The sequence below is a fragment of the Ambystoma mexicanum genome, chromosome 9 (assembly GCF_040938575.1).
Source record: "Ambystoma mexicanum isolate Mex_15411 chromosome 9, UKY_AmexF1_1, whole genome shotgun sequence".
NCBI classification, from domain to species: domain Eukaryota; kingdom Metazoa; phylum Chordata; class Amphibia; order Caudata; family Ambystomatidae; genus Ambystoma; species Ambystoma mexicanum.
The window spans coordinates 3,834,162-3,846,693 of record NC_090931.1 but is presented as its reverse complement, the minus strand read 5'-3'; the positions used below and the strand labels follow the sequence as shown (position 1 = coordinate 3,846,693).

The following is a 12,532-nucleotide window of genomic DNA, read 5'->3' as shown; positions in this document are numbered from 1 at the left end:
CACGTTTTCAGCACGGGACAAGGCGGTACACTCTAGCTTAGCACAGTCTCTGACTTCTCTAGCACGAGGATACAGTTCAATCATCGTGGCCTTCCGTGTCTAAGTCTCTTTGCCTTTCAAAGTCTTGCGACAAACCAGTTCTTTTCATCTTTCAGATTTCTCATGCGATTCTTTAGTCACCTTGGATCCCCCTCAGCCGGGCTCGGATGCCATTTTTGAATACACTAATCAATTAGTATCCCTCTGCCATGCTCGGACCAATTTCACTTTCCAATGTAACCTTTAATACAAACTTGCTTTAACCAAAGCTCTTCGCTGATCTCCCTCAGCCGGGGTAGGACCAACTTCATCTAATTTATCATCAACTTTATTCATAATATTACTATTGAAGACTATCGAATTTTCACAGGGTTTTGCTTGACCTGTTGCAGGACCACTTCGATTTCACATTTCCTTATCACTCTTTAGCATTTGCCACCTTTCAGTTGGATACCGAACAAGACTTTCGAATGAGCACACATGTGGTGCTGGACCACTCTAAGGTATCCTATCTTGGCTTCAAAGTTCAATCACTGATCTGTTTAATTTTGTTTGCGTAGCTTTCACTATACAATGTTGCCGCTTGCAACCTTCGTTTCAACACAGACTGGTCTGGTATCAGTCTGCCCAACTCACCGACTTCACTGGTGCTGTTTTGTTGTAAGAGCCAAGGACAGTAACACAGCGGCAAACTATTCTCCCCGCCTTGACTATCGAAGTGGGAGAGCCCTGGGTACCTCCGACACACAATGCAGGATTCTTCAGCCTTGATTCCTGGTCTTACGTTTCCTATTCTCGTAGGTTCATGAAAGTAACGGTCTTTCATTGAAAAGGTCATGTGCACTTCCCTCCTTGCGTTCCCCTTCGGTTTTGCCAACTTTCGCCTTGTATTAAACTGCCATCTTGGAACGGCTGCTGCCTCATCAGTATTAGTATAATTGTTTGATTTTATTTGACCAAATGTTATATTTGACTGAATTTGGCCAGTAACATTCGATCAAATAAAACCGATCAAATAGGCTAATACGTGCTGAACATAGGGAAGCGAGGGTTGCGGGTGTGACCTCCCGCTCAATATGCTCGGCATGTATCAGCCTTTGGTGTTTGCAGGGGGTGCCCCCAGCTTCCTCAATATTGATAGCGGGGCACCGAAAAAAAGACCCTGCGGCATCGGATCCGACCCACGTTTGAGGGACGCATCTGATGCCGCAGGGCTGAAGTGTACCAGGTGGCACGATTACAGGTAGGTGGGGGGGGTTGAGGCATTTTTTTTTGTCCAAAACCTGCAAAGCTGGTCACATGCAACATCATACGAACTGATGTTGCATTTTTATTTTTGCCTTTTTTTGAGAAAAAAAATGTTTTTTGGTCAATTGTACCCAAAGCTCCTCATGTGCTTTACCTTGCTCCGAGTGTGCTCACGTGCTCTGCCTCTTATCCGTGTGGGGAAGTGTAATGAGTCAGGTATGTAATGGTCAGTAATTGCCTGACTATTGTATTGGGACATGTCGGGTCAACGGCTTGGGTGTTAGTCTGTTTTCTCTCATAGTGAGCTGTCCGTGAGGAAGTGTATGTGTTGGGAAAGGTGGGAGTGGGTGGGGTGGGGGCATTGGGGGTTCTGAGCTCCTGAGTATCCTACCTGGTTGGGTGGAGTAAAGGTGTTGCAGGGAAGGGGATACCGCGTCTCACCATCTGGTGTCTCACTCCACGAAGACCTCTCACCCAGGTGATCCTCCCACACTGGCCCACCCCCCGGAACTGGATCCAAAAGCGATGGCCGTGCCCTGGACACCTGGATGACAGATTCCTGGGAACTAGCGGGTGAGACACTGTTGGGGTTTCTCACAATATCCAGCCTGATGGCATAGAACTGTGCGTTTGTGTTCTGTGAGTTCCTATTGTGCGCTATAGGGTCTGCACGATTGTTCACATGAAGGAGCTGGGGTGTACGTGGATAGGCAGGGATGTGAGCATTAGAAATAACAATAGAATGGTGGTACCAAGGTTCTATAAAAATAGTATCTTTAAACTAACACAAATGCAAACAATTAAAACACTACTGGCCAAGCCCTATTAAGGCAAACATAAGAGACAGCAGACTTTAATCTAAAGGAAAACTCTGTGCTTGTAGACAGGTGTGCTTAGTCAAAGATGGCAGTGTTCTACTCTGTTTCTCAAGGTAGAGAAGATGGCTTAAGTCCCTAGAACCATTAAGGTAGACCAGGGGGCACTGGCCAAGCACCTTTTTTATGTTCTTGTTGTTTGGTGCTCAGCAGCATAGAGCCAGGCTTGTTGGCATTAAACAGGGAGTGTGGGTGTTTTCAGGCTTGGATCAGGGACACGCTGAGGGGCAGGATATAGTTCTACTGATAGTGCTGTCGGCAGTAGTGATGGCCTGCTGTTCAAAGACTCTGGTGACCGCAGGTGATCACAAGTTGGCAGCACTGGAGTATTTGGTGGCTTTGGGTGTAGAAAAGTGGAGCCTGGCTTTTGGCGAGTGGGTTTGGGTGCCTCAACTAGCTCAACAGTGTCTAGGTACTACAACGACTGGAGGCTGGAGGGCAGTTTGGGGGTAGGGGGGTACTAGAATACTATCCTACCCTACCCTCTAATGTGTAGAAGGCAGAGCTTCTGCATAAAGTGAACCTCTGAGATGCGGAGGGGGCCGAGCATGTCTCCAGAGGTTTCCTGCAGCTGCTTGGATTGCATCGATAGTGCCAATCTGGTTCCCAGGGCTTTTGGAGTTTCAAGGGGAGAGCCAGGTTTCACTTCCTTGGTTTAGCGATATATTTTTTAGTACTTTTTTTTTTGGCTAAACCGAGTCTAGGACCTTTGGCGGGGAGGGTGCAGGGCAGGGCGAGTGAGTGAGTCCTTTCTTCTGCTTTTCCCAGCCAGGAAGGTTGTTAGAGTACACTTGCAGGGGCTTGGTCACCTCCAGTGATGTGTTGGATACTCTCACCTCGGTTGCTGTAGGCCTCGTCAACACTGCAGGTCCACCCCAAGAATTCTCTTGGGATGGGTAGGGAGAAAAACCAAAGATGGATCAACTAAGGGGAGGGTTTTGTTCCACCGCCCCCCAGGCCCCCCCTATATAGGTAAAATGCTACAGCAGATTTGTCCAGCGCAAGCTTATTGTCAAGGGGCCAATCCACGCTGCTGTAACAAGTGTCCTTTGTATGCTATACCCGGAGTGCCTTGTCTGCAGGAAGTGTGGAGGAGGAATGGAGTTTGGAGAGCCCTAGTAAAAGTGAAGATAGTGGAACCTCTCCTCTGGGCCACTCTATCCCGACCCCCTTCCTCTGACTGCCTACTTCACCAGGACTCCAGTAATTTGCACCCTGGTGTGAGAGGGCCTTTGTCATGTCAGGACCATCTCTGTAGCACTGGTTCCCAGGGGAATACTCCTCCCCCACCCCCTCCCCTCTTCCCCATGTTGTTGGTGCATACAGCAGAGGAGCTAACACTCACCCCCCCATGGCTAATGTGGCATGAAATGCTTGTGCCTTTCCCAGTAGCCACCATGTCAAACATGGCTTAATTTATTAATCTACTGAAACCACTCTAACTTGGAGCACGCCATTAGTGGAAGTTCTTGCTGTTAGTAAGCCACTGCTGCATGTGAGAACTCTTGGTTCCAACAGCTGAGTTAGTTCAGGAATGTACATGTGACCCATTGAGCCAGACCCATGCTGGAGAGTATGTCAGTTGACGGGCACAGCCAGGTACATGGCATGCTATGTGTTTTGGCAAGGAGCAGTTATGAAAACTAATCTGATTAGCGGAGCTCTTTAAGTCTTCTAAACCTTCACAGATGGCATTCCGATACCATCACAGGTCACTTTTCTTTTGTCAAACCGATAGAAAATACAGAAATGAGTACAATTGCATCTATTATTAGAATGACGATGTTTGGAGAACAATTGCCCTTCATTCAAAAAAAATGTCAAGGGGGTTGTTTTTTTAATCTTTTGTTCAGGCATGTTCGTTCAAATTAAATGCCTAGTTGGAATTGTATATTTTGTTTAAAATGCTGTTTTGAGTGCATCGAACAAGGGTCTGCAACTTTTGGCTGTCCATAGGGTTTGGACTACGGCTCCAATCGACACTCGTCAGGATGAGGTAACATGGGAGCCCTGGAGAGCCAAAGGTTGCAGACTCCTGCCCTAAAGCATGCCAAGGCTGGCTGGCTGGCTTTCGGCTGGGACTGTGAGCTGCAGCTTGGCTTGTCCAGCTGTCTCTGCTGTAAACTGGAATACCTGGAAGCTTCTGGCAGATTGCATGAGGTCTTGGCAAGCATGAACTGCATTTCTGAATATATGCTACCCCCAGGTGTTTATGTCTAAAGAGTAAAGATTTATTTACAAAGAATTTTATAATCCCAGGCTTGGTTGAATGCCTAGGATGGTCTGACCGTAGAAACCCTGCGTGCAGTGCTGCGTTGCTCTCCCACCGGGTTACCTACAACATGACTGTGGCTAAGCCTGGTTCAGGTGCTTGTTAGTATGCTTAGAATAGATGGATTTTGGAGATGTTTTTGCACCTGTTTGCAATGTGGTGAGGTTCTCCTAGAACAAAACACTCTGGGCCGGTCGCACATAAAGAGCTTTTAGATTTTTGGTGCACAATTCTTTCATTCTGAGATGATGTTTCTTAGGTTCTGAGCGCATGAGAATGCGGGCACGCCTGTAAAGTATGTAGACTGGTTTATGGCCACCTCTTTGTCCACTCTTGCCGTTAAACGTTTCAGCAGCTCTCTAGATGCAGTCAAATGATACAACCTAATGAAAATTGAATATAAAATTTGAATTGTGACTATTGCTCACTGTTTTTTTCCAAATGCATTTTCTTTTCCACACTTTATTTTCATTTTTAGTAACAAGTAAAGTTGCCAGTCGGTAATATATCACATGGTCGGTTTTAGACTTTAACATGACATGATACCTGCGTCAGAATTGCGAATACCGTGTGCAACCATAATGATAAATTAACATTTGCCTTACCCCAACTGATATGCCCTCCATCAAGAAAGCTTTCAACAACTTTTGTCCGTGGACTGTTTGTATTTCCAGTACGATTGCCTTGATTTGTCCATCGGCCAGCCGTTACGTCAGCTGTCTAAGCGGGTTCAGTCCAAGATTGTTCTCATTAGCCGTGGTCTGAAGAACCATGCTTCCATGTCTTTGACATAGTCTATGAACGGGTCCCATGTTGCCAGGAATTTCTGATGTTTCCCTTCTTTCAGGGCTCCCACCTTTTCCATCGCTAGTATGGTCCATATTCTGACCCACCAGCAGGCTGTCACTGGGCCTTCTGGGTTTTTCCAGCTCTGGGCCAGGGTCATCCTGGCAGCCATCAGTAATTGCGTAATGAGGGCAGCGCTATTTCCTGTTGCTGCATATACCCCTTCTACTACCGTTCCCAGTAGCAATACCCTTGGCTCCCATGGAAGTTATCTCCCTGTGATTTCTTTTATGTCCTAGTATTTCCTTCCAATATGTAGTCGCCTTGGGACAAGACCACCACATGTGGAACAGGTCTCCCCTGTTCCTGCATTGTCTCCAGCGGTTGGGGGCGAGTGTATGTGGGGTTCATTTTATGGAGTCTGTGTGGGGTTAGTTACCATCTGGTATGCCGTCTCCCTGATGACTGTGCATTTGGACGTTTTTTGTGCCCTTTCCATATTTGTCCCCATTCTTCCTCTGTGATGGAGGAGCCGATATCCCTCTCCCAGTTGTCTTTGTATGCGAGTTTGTCCTCTACTTGTGCGTTATCTAGCAATCTATATATTCTTGCCAGTGCCTTCGGTGTGCCCCCTTCCTGAAGTAGCTGCCTTTTGAACCTCTTTCTCGGAGATCAGTGTCTTATTTGTGTGTATGCGTATCTCTTTCCCCTATACCAAATTTCTGCTTACATTCTTCAAAAACCAAGTGGGTTCCCTCATGAAAGAAGTCTCCCAAGTGGAGCGACCCTGTTTGTCCCCAGGTGTCCCAAAACCCACCCTGCATGCCAGGGGTGAATTCTGAGTTGTGCACCATTGGGGTAAAGGGGCCTAGGCCTGGCGTAACGTGACGCTTCTTGAGGGCCTTGTCCCATCGCTTCAGGGCTACTGGGGTGGCTTCCAGCGGTTGTCCCGCTGCTCCTCTGGCCCTCGTTCGCAATGCATTTAGTAATCCCAGTGGAATGTTTCACTACTTGCTCGATTCCCGTCCACCCGGTTAGTGTTCCCACCCATCCATTTCAGCATTGGTGCTATTTGCGATGCAAGGATATATCTTTCATGGTCCAGGATCCCCAGTCCTCCCAGTAGGGGTGGTCTGGTCAGGATGCTTTTGGGTATCTGAGGTTTTTTCCCTTGCCACATGAAGGCGAGCGCTTCTGCTTGCAAGGTTTTGCTAATTTTATGGGGAATCTTGACTGGGAGAGAACGAACTACATACAATAGACTGGGTAGTAGAGTTATTTTAAGAGCAGCAATGCGTGCAAACCAGGACAGGTCTTGTGCATCCCATCTGTGTAAGTCGCCTTTTAACTGCTTCCATAGTGGCAGTATGTTTCCCCCATACAGGAGTTTATATTCTTTTGTTAGTAAGATGCCTAGGTATTCTATGGCTTTGGATTCCCAGGTTAATGGGCATTGGGTCTTTAGGACCTCCTCAACCCCTTCTGCCTCTGTCACATTCGGAGCCTTTGATTTATCATAATTAATAGTGAATCCAGATGTCAGTGTATTTATTGCAACCTCTCTAATGCTTTGTGGAGTGAGGTCATGGAATTTATAAGGAACAGTAAGATATCATCCGCGTATAATGCGATTTTGTGTGTCGTTCCCCACCCGCCCCCCACTCCCTGTACATCCTGGTCCATTCTCATGTTTTCTGCTATTGGCTCCATCGCGAAAATCAGGGGAGATAATGGACAACCCTGACGCATACCCCTTCATATTTTTATCTTTGTTGAGGGTTTTCCATTGACTCTAAAGGTAGTGGAGGGAAGCTGATAGTTCACAAGTACCATTTTACTAAAGGTGGGGGTCAGTCGTATTTCTTAAGGACCAGGGTTAGGTATGCCCAATCCAGGCGTTCAAATGCCCGCTGTGCGTCTAATGCGACTATGGAAAACTTGTCCCGTTCTAGTAAGTCTGATATCCACTGCTTGCCTGACGTTATCCTGTGTATGTCTTCCCATGATAAACCCTGCCTGGTCCTCATGAATAACTATAGGTAATACCTTTGCCAGCCTGATTGCAAGAATTTTGGCGTAAAGTTTGGCGTCGCTGTTGAGCAGCGAGATCGGTCTTTCCCCGGTTTAAGGATCAGGACTGTGGTAGAGTTCCCCATGGCTGGTATGACCGTTCCACTCTCCCTTATGTAGTTAAAGAGTTTTGTCAGTGGGCCTAAGAGCTGATATTGGAATGTTTTGTAATACCCATTCCCTAACCCATCTGGTCCTGGGGATTTATTGGGGTGGATGGGTTTGATATGGTGTCACTTACCTCTTGTGTTATAAGGGCCTGCGAGATGAGGTTATCCTCATCAGAAATTTGGGGCAAGGTTAGCCTCGACATATAGTCTATTTGAGCTTGTGGAGAGAGATTCTCCCTTTCTAGGAGGTCCCGGTGGAACTTCTCCATTATGTCTAGCTTTTAGTTTTTGAGCCGCACTATATAGTTTCGGGACCGCCGTTTGCCTAGTTTGGCCGCTAAGAATGTATTGGCTTTCCCTCCGTGCACATAGTATGTCTGCTTAGTATGTAAGAGGGACTGTGCGGTACGGTCTGCCACGTGAGTTTCTAGTTGGGCTCTGGCTTTCAAGAGGCTTCTTAATGTTTTGGGCTTCTGTTTAATTTTGTGCTGCGCTTCCCATAGTTCGTTTTCCAGTTTCTGTTTGATGAGCCCCCTCTCCCTTATGTATGCTGTGGCTTGCGATATGAGTTCTCCCCGAGCGATTGCCTTTCCAGCATCCCAGATTACTCCCCAGTTTTTCGCGTTATCGTTGTCATGGAAGTAATTATCTAGTACTGCCTCCATATGTGCTCTAAGGGCAGTGTCCCTAAGCATAGACTCATTCAACCTTCAGTTTCTGCGAGTTCGGGGCTCCTCCTTTAAGGGAATTATTTGCAGTAGTACTGGGGCATGGTCCGATAGGTATTGAACTCCTATGTGTACCTTGTCAACTTGCGGGATTAGTGTGCTGAGACCAGTATTTGTGAGTATAATCTGTGGACGGCCGAGTAGTGAGTGATTTCCTTTTCTTCTTCGTGGAAAAATCTCAGTTTCCACCACATTCAGGTCCCTGAACAATTTACCCAGTGCTTGCCTATTTCTTCTGTCGGCTTCACACCAACTGCCCGGTTTTTGTAAAATTTCTTCCAGGAACCGGTCCTGCCTCTCGTTTGGGGCGTATATCGTGATAAGTGTATACTTTTGACCATTCAGACTCCCCTTGAGCAAGAATCTGCCCTCTGCGTCTCTGTATAAGGCTTGTTTCTTAAATGTTAGACCTGCCCTTATTAGGATCGCAACCCCTATCATTTTCTTCCCCCCTGAAGCAAAGTATTGTTTGGGGAACGCTCTGTGGGCCATTCTTATTTCGTCTGTTGTGAGTTTCCTGCAGGAAGACTATTGCTGCTCGGAGATCTTGCAATCGGGTCAGGCTGGAGCGCTGCTTGCAGTGAGTTAGATCGCTTCACACTTAGGGTTATGACGTTCAAATCAGACATGGTTTCAGTATCCACTGTTCCTCATTGGCTGACTTGTATACTCCCATAACAGAACCACCCTCTTTTGTCGTGAACCAAACCTTGGACAGATCCCTTATAACCAAACTTCAACTTCGAAACCTCCATAGTCTCGTTCCCCCCCCCCCCTCTCATTCCGCCCTTCTCCCAGGATCAAGGCTACATTGCGCCTCCTCCGAACTCCCCTCGGAGCATTGGATCCCACATCCTCTTCTTCCCCACTCGTGCCAGGACATCTCCATATCCTGCATGTGAATTCCAAGATGTCCCCTCCTCTCCCCTACCCCCGCCCGGGCTTACTTCTGTCGTCGCGCCATCTTGACTGTCTGGATTCCCCCCTCTTGAATTCCCGCCTTGCCCATCGGCAGATCTGTTTTAATGGTCCATTATCCTGGTGATGTGGTTGGGTGGACCCTTTTGCGTTTCACTTTGGTCTGTGCCCCCTTCAGGTGGTTTCGGTGCCTTTTTTTCTTCTATTACTTGAAGAACAATCCCATTGTCTGTGGCCTCCTATCTGAGTTCATTTTGCCTCTTTACTCTGTCGCACTTCGTCCTCATCAATTTGTAGCAGGGACATTCCTTCCTCACAGGTGGTGATCTTCTGGTGCTTACCTTCCCACGTGAATTGTAGGCCAAAGGGGTATGCCCATCTGTATGCGATCCCCTTGTCTTTTAATGTTCTTGTGATTGGTTGCAGATATCTTCGTTTATGCAACGTGGAGAGTGCAAGGTCTTGAAACAGTTGGATCTGGTTTCCGTTAATGGTGACAGTCTGCTGCTTTCGTGCTGTTTGTAGTATCTCCTCCTTCATGGAGTACGAGGTCATTGCCATCAGGACATCTCTTGGTCTGGTTCCAGGGTCATTTCTCTTGGGCCCCACTATGTGTATCCGGTCTATATGTATGTCTTCTGGTGGGACGCCGTCGAGCATGCTACTGAAGCACTGTTGCATTGTCTTTGAGGTCCTTGTCGCCTATGGTTTCGTCCAAGCCTTTGACTCTTATATTGGACCTCCAGGATCTGTTTATCGAGATCTTCTGCTGAAATTCAAGATTATGGGTTGATGTAGCAATTTGCTCCAGGAGGATGCTGTTCTGTCTTGCATTTTCCATGGTCTCCGAGAGGCCCCGTTCCCCAGCATCCACTCGTCCCCTAATTCTGTGATGTCCTTCTTTACCTCTTGTAGGGAGGATCGCAGTTCCTCCTTTTATTGCTCTAAGCTGTGACTGAATGGATTTCATCATTCTAGTTTCCATGTTCTTTAGGCATTCTAGCAGTTCGTTCTTGTTCAGGGCCATAGTTGTGGTTTCCTCTGCGTCCTCTTTGGAATCTGATTCTTCTGTGTTGGTCTTGTGCTGCCCTCTCACCGTTTTTCCAGCAGAGCTAGAGTTGTCCACCTCTTGATCCGGTCGCAGATTTGTATCTTGCCGCTCTGTTTTTTGTTTTTGCCCCTGGCATCTGTGGGTTGCGCCCATTCGATAGGTCTCTTGCTGTCCTTACAGGGTACCCCTTGGTCCCGGAGGGCTGGTTGGGAGGCTCTGTTCTGTTGTCCATGATGGGGATATGGGGGGGGTTAGGTGAGGCGGCAAAGGTAGTTTCTCTTTTAATTTAGGCCCCTATTATCTCCAGAAGGTAAGGGCGGGTGCAAGTTCTGTATGGCTGCTCCTTCTCGGGATCACTGGCTGCAATTATCTGCTGTCCAGAGAGGGTCCGGCAGGCGGCTCCGTTAGCACCTGTTGTTGGTAGGGCGCTTGTAGATTGTTAGCTAGGGACCCCAGCCTGAGGTGTCCCCGCCACTCTCTTCCCTTGTGTATTTCAGAGCAGGTGCGTGTTGCTCTCTGCACCCGAGGAGCCTCTGCCACCCAATCGCTCACCCTGGGGGCTGTTCCAATCCAGGCTCGGTGGCTGGAGCCCGCGGTCCCTGGCTTCCGAATCCACGAGGCGCAGATCAGACTGCACCGCACTGGTGCAAAGCTTTATCGATCTTGTTTCCAGGGCAGGCCCCCTCGGGGTTCTCTATGGAGCTGGTTGGAGGGGAGCTCCTCGCTCCGGGCCTTGTGTCCTCTCTAGATGGGGAGAGATGGCGCGAGCGCTGTTTTCTTTCCCCTCAACTCGCCACGTGTATTGGTGGCCGCCACCCCTCCGCTCCCGGTACCTTCAACACAATCGCTTGTGTCTTCTGTTGGACGCCATGTAGGGACGGCGGGCACATCGGCACCCCTCCTGTTCTTATGTCAGTGCTGCTCCGGGAGAGCAGGGACACCCTGTGTCTCAGTTCACCTCCCTCCCCCAGCGGGCAGGCGACAGATCCTTCACTGCTGGGACGCTTCTCCGTCCAGGCCCGGCTTGCGTCCTTGGGGCGTTCCGCAGCTCCTGGTCCTCGCTGCAGGTCTGGCTCGTGTGGCCGTCATGAGCGGAGGCACTGGTTCGGTTGTTGGGTTGTTCGGCACCACGGTGGGATGTCTCCCAGTGTCGGGTGCTGTTTAAGGCACCGCAGTGATTTCTGCCTTGTTTGCCCACCTCGCCTCAGGGCCCCACTCCGGGGTCTGTGTAGTTTCGGTCACGGACGCGTTAGGTGTTCCTTCCACCGCAGTTCAGATCTGTGCGGTCCTCTGGGAGCGGGTGCCAACATTAGGAGACAATTTTGCAGGATTTCAGTCTCCTTTCTGCTATTTTCTTCGCCCTTTTGTTATCACGCCCGGGCGGAGTGCGGGGCTGCGCGTCTTCACTGGATGGCGGCCATCTTAGAATCCCCAAATGCATTTTTATAGACCTTGGACGGTTGAGTCCTCTGGGCTAATCACACATCTCTGTAGTGGATGTAAAAATGAGACTTCCTGTTTCCCAGACATGGAGGTTCACAAGTTTGCCTTTGAATGAATTGCACACAGTCAGACATCTGTCTGCTCATGTTACCGACGTGTACAGATTGCTGCTTTCATGTGTATTAAAGTGCTGTTGGTGTTTCAGAAGACCTCTAATGCGACTTTGAATGTATGTTGGCTTGTAACTAATGGGGAGTGACCCAACAAAAGAATCCTACTCGTAACCAATGCAAGTGCACAATATAGGTTTACAGTACAGAGTCTGGTAAAACACAGGGTAAGGAATTCTGGTAGAGCTGAGCGTTTAGCCAAAAATGCCTTTAAGAGGAACACTACTTTGTTTCATGCTGCCTTCACCTGAAAATGCTAATCGAATGCTCCTTGATTAACTGGCTTCATTTAGATTTGGGGAATCTAGTTCCCGACTGCTAGCAATGCCATTCCTTGATCACAGCAGTCTATGGTCTGAGCTGTCATGGAGTGGAAGCTGCTTTCCTTGCCCCATACGCTTCCTCCCATCTGATGGATAGGAATCCGAGGGGGAAGGTCGTTCATAGCACAATGGCAAACGGTTCGTGATGCAGGCATTGCAATTGGAAGTGGCGTCACATGAAACATTTATCCCTGTTTCATATTGCTGCGCGCTGTAGCGCCCCCTCAACACATTATTGTCCAGTGTCGATGAAATGTTTGTCATTGTTCCCCATTTGCAAGACTGCTCTCTTTTATAAATGACTTGTAATAGCTTGGGTTAGTGAAGCACTTCAGTAATGGTTACATTCTTTGCCATTCATTAACCCATTGTGTCACATATTTCAAAGGGGCAGCAGCAAAGTAGGTTACGTTGGCTTGATGACATGTTGCTCTGCAGAGCTGAGCCCTGCCTCTTGAGCAGCTCTTGCTGTGATGCCTTAAGGGCTAGGAACCACCCA

The 12,532-nt window shown here is 48.3% G+C and overlaps 1 protein-coding gene across 2 annotated transcripts in view; it reads left to right on the top strand.

The window, feature by feature from the left end:
• LOC138487600 (mitotic-spindle organizing protein 2B-like) overlaps nucleotides 1–12,532 on the top strand; it is a 91,461-nt gene that overhangs the window by 76,589 nt on the left and 2,340 nt on the right. The window lies entirely within an intron of this gene.